The sequence below is a fragment of the Staurois parvus genome, unplaced genomic scaffold, assembly GCF_062004578.1.
Source record: "Staurois parvus isolate SC_StPar_1 unplaced genomic scaffold, SC_StPar_1.0 ptg001790l, whole genome shotgun sequence".
Lineage (NCBI taxonomy): Eukaryota > Metazoa > Chordata > Amphibia > Anura > Ranidae > Staurois > Staurois parvus.
This window is the reverse complement of record NW_028319586.1, coordinates 20,270-27,500: the sequence shown is the minus strand read 5'-3', so window position 1 is coordinate 27,500 and position 7,231 is coordinate 20,270.

Sequence of the window (7,231 nt, the reverse complement as noted above, 5' to 3'; positions counted from 1 at the left end):
ACAACATGAGTTACATCCTAACAGGCATCTGCCCCATCATGGGCTTATCTTCATTATTATATCCAACAGATTTATGGTTCTGATGGACACTCAAGTCTGTAAGAGAGGAGAGAAGCACAGAGAGTAGCTATGCCCCCCTTCCCTCTGCTCCCCATTCACAGAAGCCTTTTTATTTTTTTAGCTCACCCAATACAAAGTCTTCTGTGATTGGGCAGGAGGAGGAAAGGGGCAGGCATAGTAGATGCTCCAACTCTACACTTGAGGAGGCGGAGACCAGCTGACTCCAGTCTGAAAGCTCTGGAAACTATGTTGCTGGAGCACAATAAACCTGTCATATAAAAATAATGGAGATAAGCCCATCTGCCCATTCACAGAAGCCTTTGTATCGTGTGAATGAGTTTACACAATACAAAGGCTTCTGTGATTGGGCAGGAAGAGAAGAGGGGCAGGCATAGTAGCTGCACAGACTACACTTGAAGAGGCTGAGACCAGCAGACTCCAGCGGAAGCTATGCTGCTGGAGCACAATAAGACCTCTCCCCCACCCCCGCATTAGAGAAGGAAGACATCCAGGAGGCTGCAGGCAGCTGGAGACCAACTCATGTCACACATCCCAGGAGGCCTCAGAGTACTGCAATACATAAACATGGGGTTGTCGGTCTCTTCCTGGAATTTGCAGCTGATGATGTGCCGCTCTGCGCGATCAGGGGGCCAAACCCCAAATGTTGTTAGAACAAGATGGCGGCATTTGACCTAGTGAATAGCAGAGAAATGGTGAGTAATGGGGCTTAATGCTGAATGTCTATGATTATGGTGGACAACCCAGAAAAAAGGCAAGAAGGGATTAAAGAGAAGAAAAAAAAAAAAAAAAGGAATGGAGGGAGGGGGTGGTTGAGGTGAAGTTCCTCTTTAGATTCTGCACCTAGAACCGGCTCCCTTCCGGAAGAAAAGGACTTTGTAGATAAACATGTCTGCGAGTGGTTGCCTAATGCACACCAAGTGACAGGTCTAAGCACTTTTCCTGGATGTGTAGAGAACGTCCATTAGTGAGCATTAAGGACCTTCAGGCACGAGGCTTCCGACTAAAACGTTGTGGGAAAAAAAAAAATAACATGAAGCTGAACAGAGAAAACTTTTTTTAAACGAGGTTAACACACTCCTTCCAGGAATCATGTAGACAGTCATGTGGCGAGAGGTGCAAAAGGGAAATTAGACAAAGACGGCATTTAGAAACTTTGGCGCAATGGAAAAAGGTGGCGTAATCAGGATCAACGTCTTCATGGAGGTTTTGGGCCAAGAGCCGCCGTGATGTACAACGGGAAACTGTAGTTATTTTCCATCTTCTGACCGCTGTATCCGGGTGACCGATGGAATGGACAGGGCTGTGTAGGACCCACGCCACTTTACTGATGGGGACCAGAAGATGCCATTTTGAACTATCCCAACATACAGTCATGGCCGAAATTGTTGGCACCCTTGATATTTTTCCTGAAAATCAAGTATTTCACACAAAAAAGGTATTGCATTAACACATGTTTTGCTATACACATGTTTATTCCCTTTGTATGTATTGGAACAAATATAAAACAGAGGCAGAAAAGCAAATATGACATAATGTCACACAAAACCCCAAAAATGGGCTGGACAAAAGTATTGGCACCCTTAACTTAATATTTGGTTGCACACCCTTTGGAAAACATAACTGAAATCAGTCGCTTCCTATAACCATCAATAAGCTTCTGACACCTCTCACCCGGAATTTTGGACCACTCTTCCTTTGCAAACAGCTCCAGGTCTCTCTTATTGGAAGGACACCTTTTCCCAACAGCAATTTTAAGATCTCTCCACAGGTGTTCAATGGGATTTAGATCTGGGCTCATTGCTGGCCACTTCAGAACTCTCCAGCGCTTCTTTGCCATCCATTTCTGAGTGCTTTTTGACGTATGTTTGGGGTCATTGTCCTGCTGGAAGACCCAGGATCTTGGACGCAAACCCAGCTTTCTGACACTGGGCCCTACAGTGCGACCCAAAATCCTTTGGTAATCCTCAGATTTCATGATGCCTTGCACACAGTCAAGGCACCCAGTGCCAGAGGCAGCAAAACAACCCCAAAACATCATTGAACCTCCACCATATTTTACCGTAGGTACTGTGTTTTGTTCTTTGTAGGCCTCATTCCGTTTTCGGTAAACAGTAGAATGATGTGCTTTACCGAAAAGCTCTATCTTGGTCTCATCTGTCCACAAGACGTTTTCCCAGAAGGCTTTTGGCTTACTCAAGTACATTTTGGCAAACTGTAGTCTTGCTTTTTTATGTCTCTGTGTCAGCAGTGGGGTCCTCCTGGGTCTCCTGCCATAGCGTTTCATTTCATTTAAATGTCGACGGATAGTTCGCGCTGACACTGATGCTCCCTGAGCCTGTAGGACAGCTTGAATGTCTTTGGAACATGTTTGGGGCTGCTTATCCACCATCCGGACTATTCTGCGTTGCAATCTTTCATCAATTTTCCTCATCCGTCCACGACCAGGGAGATTAGCTACAGTGCCATGGGTTGCAAACTTCTTGATAATGTTGCGCACTGTGGACAAAGGCAAATCTAGTTCTCTGGAGATGGACTTGTAACCTTGAGATTGTTGATATTTTGCCACAATTTTGGTTCTCAGGTCCTCAGACAGTTCTCGTCTCCTCTTTCTGTTGTCCATGCTTAGTGTGGCACAGACAGACACACAATGCAAAGGTTAAGTGAACGTCTCTCCTTTTTATCTGCTTTCAGGTGTGATTTCTATATTGCCCACACCTGTTACTTGCCCCAGGTGAGTTTACAGGAGCATCACATGCTTGTAACATTCTTATTTATCCGCAGTTGTGAAAGGGTGCCAATACTTTTGTCCAGCCCATTTTTGGAGGTTTGTGTGACATTATGTCGAATTTGCTTTCTTTCCTCCCTTTTTTTGTTTTGTCCCAATACACACAAAGGGAATAAACATGTGTATAGCAAAACATGTGTTAATGCAATACGTTTCGTGAGAAATACATGATTTCCTGGAGAAATATCAAGGGTGCCAACAATTTCGGCCATGACTGTATGTATGATTGCAGCCTCGGCCACGGTGAACGAACGATCTCTTGACTTACCACCAATAACCGTGTAGTACAAGGGCCTCCCTGATTAGATAATACAAATGTGACCATTAGGAACATACAACTAAAGGAAAAAAAAAAAGGGAGTCAACTTTGTGGCGGAGGACAGGTTAATATGTACAAAAGCACAATAAAGCTTATCTACTAATATAGCTATGCACTAAAATCCAGCAACTCACAGGAACTAGTCCAACAACAACATCCAACAAGAAGGCAGGAGAGCATTGCAGGGCTAGTGAGAGGATTCATGACACTCTCCACAGTCTGAGCACCATGCAACAACCAAATTATTCTCTGTGTGGACATTGGAGGACCGGGCAGCCCTTCATGCCATGGTTGAGGTGAACCTTCAACAAGAATACGGTTGGCAGAACAGTAGAAGTTTCCAAAAAGAGGAGCCATTATATTGGGTATACCCATGCAGCCTTGGCTAGGATCGACTTTGTAAGGAACTCCACTGTGGCCCCAGCCTGAAAATTGTAAAGGATCTCTTTTGGTTGTCATTTAGCTGGACACAAGTTCTGGGAATACATTACGTGACTATATGGTGTGCCAGAAAAAAGCAAATACGCCCCAGAACAAACCACGATCCAGCAAGGTCCCAATTGTGTGGCATTAAAAAGGACCACAAAAACATGGCTTACTGCAGTACTGGAAAAAATATTTCTCAGAAATCTTGATTTGCCCAGTTTGTGATCCCTTTAGCAAGTTACAATTTTCAGATGTCTCACCCAAAGCGATGCTGATGGTTTCTTCAAGAACAGATAACCGAGAAATACCAAATATATCATCATGTCTAAGGCTCCTTTGTTTTACCATAAAATTGCCAGAATAGTTGGGATAAGTGTTGGAGGCGTTTATCGGAGTGAAGGGATGGACGCTGCTCAACCAACCACAGGAGTCCAAATGTTGAGGAATGGCCTCAGCCGCTGTACTGGCCACAGGCGTTTATCGGAGTGAAGGGATGGACACTGCTCGACCAATCACAGGAGCCCAAATGTTGAGGAATGGCCTCAGCCGCTGTACTGGCCACAGGCGTTTATCGGAGTGAAGGGATGGACGCTGCTCAACCAACCACAGGAGCCCAAATGTTGAGGAATGGCCTCAGCCGCTGTACTGGCCACAGGCGTTTATCGGAGTGAAGGGATGGACGCTGCTCAACCAACCACAGGAGCCCAAATGTTGAGGAATGGCCTGAGCCGCTGTACTGGCCAAAGGCGTTTATCGGAGTGAAGGGATGGATGCTGCTCAACCAACCACAGGAGCCCAAATGTTGAGGAATGGCCTCAGCCGCTGTACTGGCCACAGGCATTTATCGGAGTGAAGGGATGGACGCTGCTCAACCGACCACAGGAGCCCAAATGTTGAGGAATGGCCTCAGCCGCTGTACTGGCCACAGGCGTTTATCGGAGTGAAGGGATGGACGCTGCTCAACCAACCACAGGAGCCCAAATGTTGAGGAATGGCCTCAGCCGCTGTACTGGCCACAGGCGTTTATCGGAGTGAAGGGATGGACGCTGCTCGACCAATCACAGGAGCCCAAATGTTGAGGAATGGCCTCAGCCGCTGTACTGGCCACAGGCATTTATCGGAGTGAAGGGATGGACACTGCTCGACCAATCACAGGAGCCCAAATGTTGAGGAATGGCCTGAGCCGCTGTACTGGCCACAGGCGTTTATCGGAGTGAAGGGATGGACGCTGCTCGACCAATCACAGGAGCCCAAATGTTGAGGAATGGCCTCAGCCGCTGTACTGGCCACAGGCATTTATCGGAGTGAAGGGATGGACGCTGCTCAACCAATCACAGGAGCCCAAATGTTGAGGAATGGCCTGAGCCGCTGTACTGTCCACAGGCATTTATCGGAGTGAAGGGATGGACGCTGCTCGACCAACCACAGGAGCCCAAATGTTGAGGAATGGCCTCAGCCGCTGTACTGGCCACAGGCGTTTATCGGAGTGAAGGGATGGACGCTGCTCAACCAACCACAGGAGCCCAAATGTTGAGGAATGGCCTGAGCCGCTGTACTGGCCACAGGCGTTTATCGGAGTGAAGGGATGGATGCTGCTCGACCGACCACAGGAGCCCAAATGTTGAGGAATGGCCTCAACCGCTGTACTGGCCACAGGCGTTTATCGGAGTGAAGGGATGGATGCTGCTCGACCGACCACAGGAGCCCAAATGTTGAGGAATGGCCTCAGCCGCTGTACTGGCCACAGGCATTTATCGGAGTGAAGGGATGGATGCTGCTCGACTGACCACAGGAGTCCAAATGTTGAGGAATGGCCTCAGCCGCTGTACTGGCCACAGGCATTTTTCGGAGGGTCAACCAACAATGGCCAAAGAGGGTAGACTAGTATGGAAGAAAAAAAAAAAAGACATGTGTCCATCAAATTCAAAATCATCCCCCAAAAATCCAGGTTATTCCAGAAGCAGGAATTAAAAGGGTCCAACGGCAGTGCAACCAGTACCTAGCTCAGTCTTCCACTGCCTGTCACTTTAAAAAGTGGAACCATATCTTTATATTTTGCTCCTTCAGAAAATCCAAAGTATCTGCTACATTCGGTTTCTGTGGAAGACGGACGGCGCAATAATTTCCTGCAGGATTCAGGCACCAGAAATCTACAAAACTGAAATGAGACACTACAAGTCCCAGCATGTATCCTGCCGCCACCTGGAAAGGCACGGAGGTCGTTTGAGCTCCTCAGCAGCAGTAGAGTAGAAGGTTGCTCATGGGGCCATCAAATGTTCGAGATGTTCCTGATGTTTATATTTCCATCAGTCTATTAACGATCGACGGACGATTAGATGTGCTAATTATGGGACACTTGCTGGACGTGTGAACAGTTTGGCACAGCGGACAATATGGCCGCTCATTACGATGTCCTTCCGACAAGACAACTGTTAACTGTAGCTAAAGCGTGAAAGCTGCTCGTTCGACACAACAACTGCTGAGCACCCGCTACAGCCTGGACAGGTCGCATGTGCTTCCAGCTCGGTCACAATCGTCCTGTAAAGGTTTGTGTAGACTGGTGTCTAGCATTGCCTCTTGGGGGCATCATACATATTTCTAATGAGCCCCCCAACACAATAAATAAGGCCCCCCACTCTTCAACGCATAATAAATCGATCTAAACACACATTCAAAGTGTTGACTAAAAATAAGTGATCTTTGGACGCATTCTAAGGGCAAATTGAAAACAAAAAGGGGCAAAAATAAATAAATAAAACACACAACATAGCGGGCGCTCCTGAAGTGATGTGAATGGGCCCCCCCAACCCTGGAAGGATCTTTAGCTTTTCTAGGGTGAACACTTTTACAAAATGGCTACCCAGTCATCAGTGGCCATCTACTCTCTGGCTCATACTGGCCACTGAGAAGGTCCAGTTGTTCAGTGGAATGGCAGTGGGGCACAGAACCCCCCCAAAAAAACCCCCAAAAACAAACAAACAAGCAAAACTTTGGGTTTCCTCCGCTTAGCCAAACATTTATTTTTACCGTAGCCGCTGCCAGCAGCCAACACCGGGGACCGGGTTGTACCTTTCAGAATTCTTGATTTTCTTAGGCTTTGGATACATTTGTGACATTAGAACCCCGGACGGATTATTTCAAATTGCAGTTCGTGTTCCTGTTAGGGAGATTCGCTCTCTATTTTCTGACCATTGTCATTAAGACTGGAAATGAGGGAAATTCCAAACATTTTAGCTGCCACCAGAACAGGAAGAAAGAAGAAAATGTCCATTTGAGGAACCTGACAGCTCATTAGGAGAGGGATTTCCCCCACTTTGGAGAGATTTCTTATCACTTCCTGTTTCTATAGGACAGAAGCAAAGTGAGATCTCACCAAATGGGACACAGATAGAAATTTAATAAAAAAGCAAAAACAAAACAAACACAACACTAGCAGTGGTTTTAACCATTCCCCTAAGCATTGACCATAGACCAGGCATGGAGGGCCCCAAATCTGACTCCTGAGATGTCCAAGAGCCGCGTGTAATATTTATTATTTGCAATGGTCCAGGAGATGGTCAAAAGACCGAAGACTACCTGGAAGAAATAGTCAGAGATTGTTCTATGCGAGTGGAGAGGGA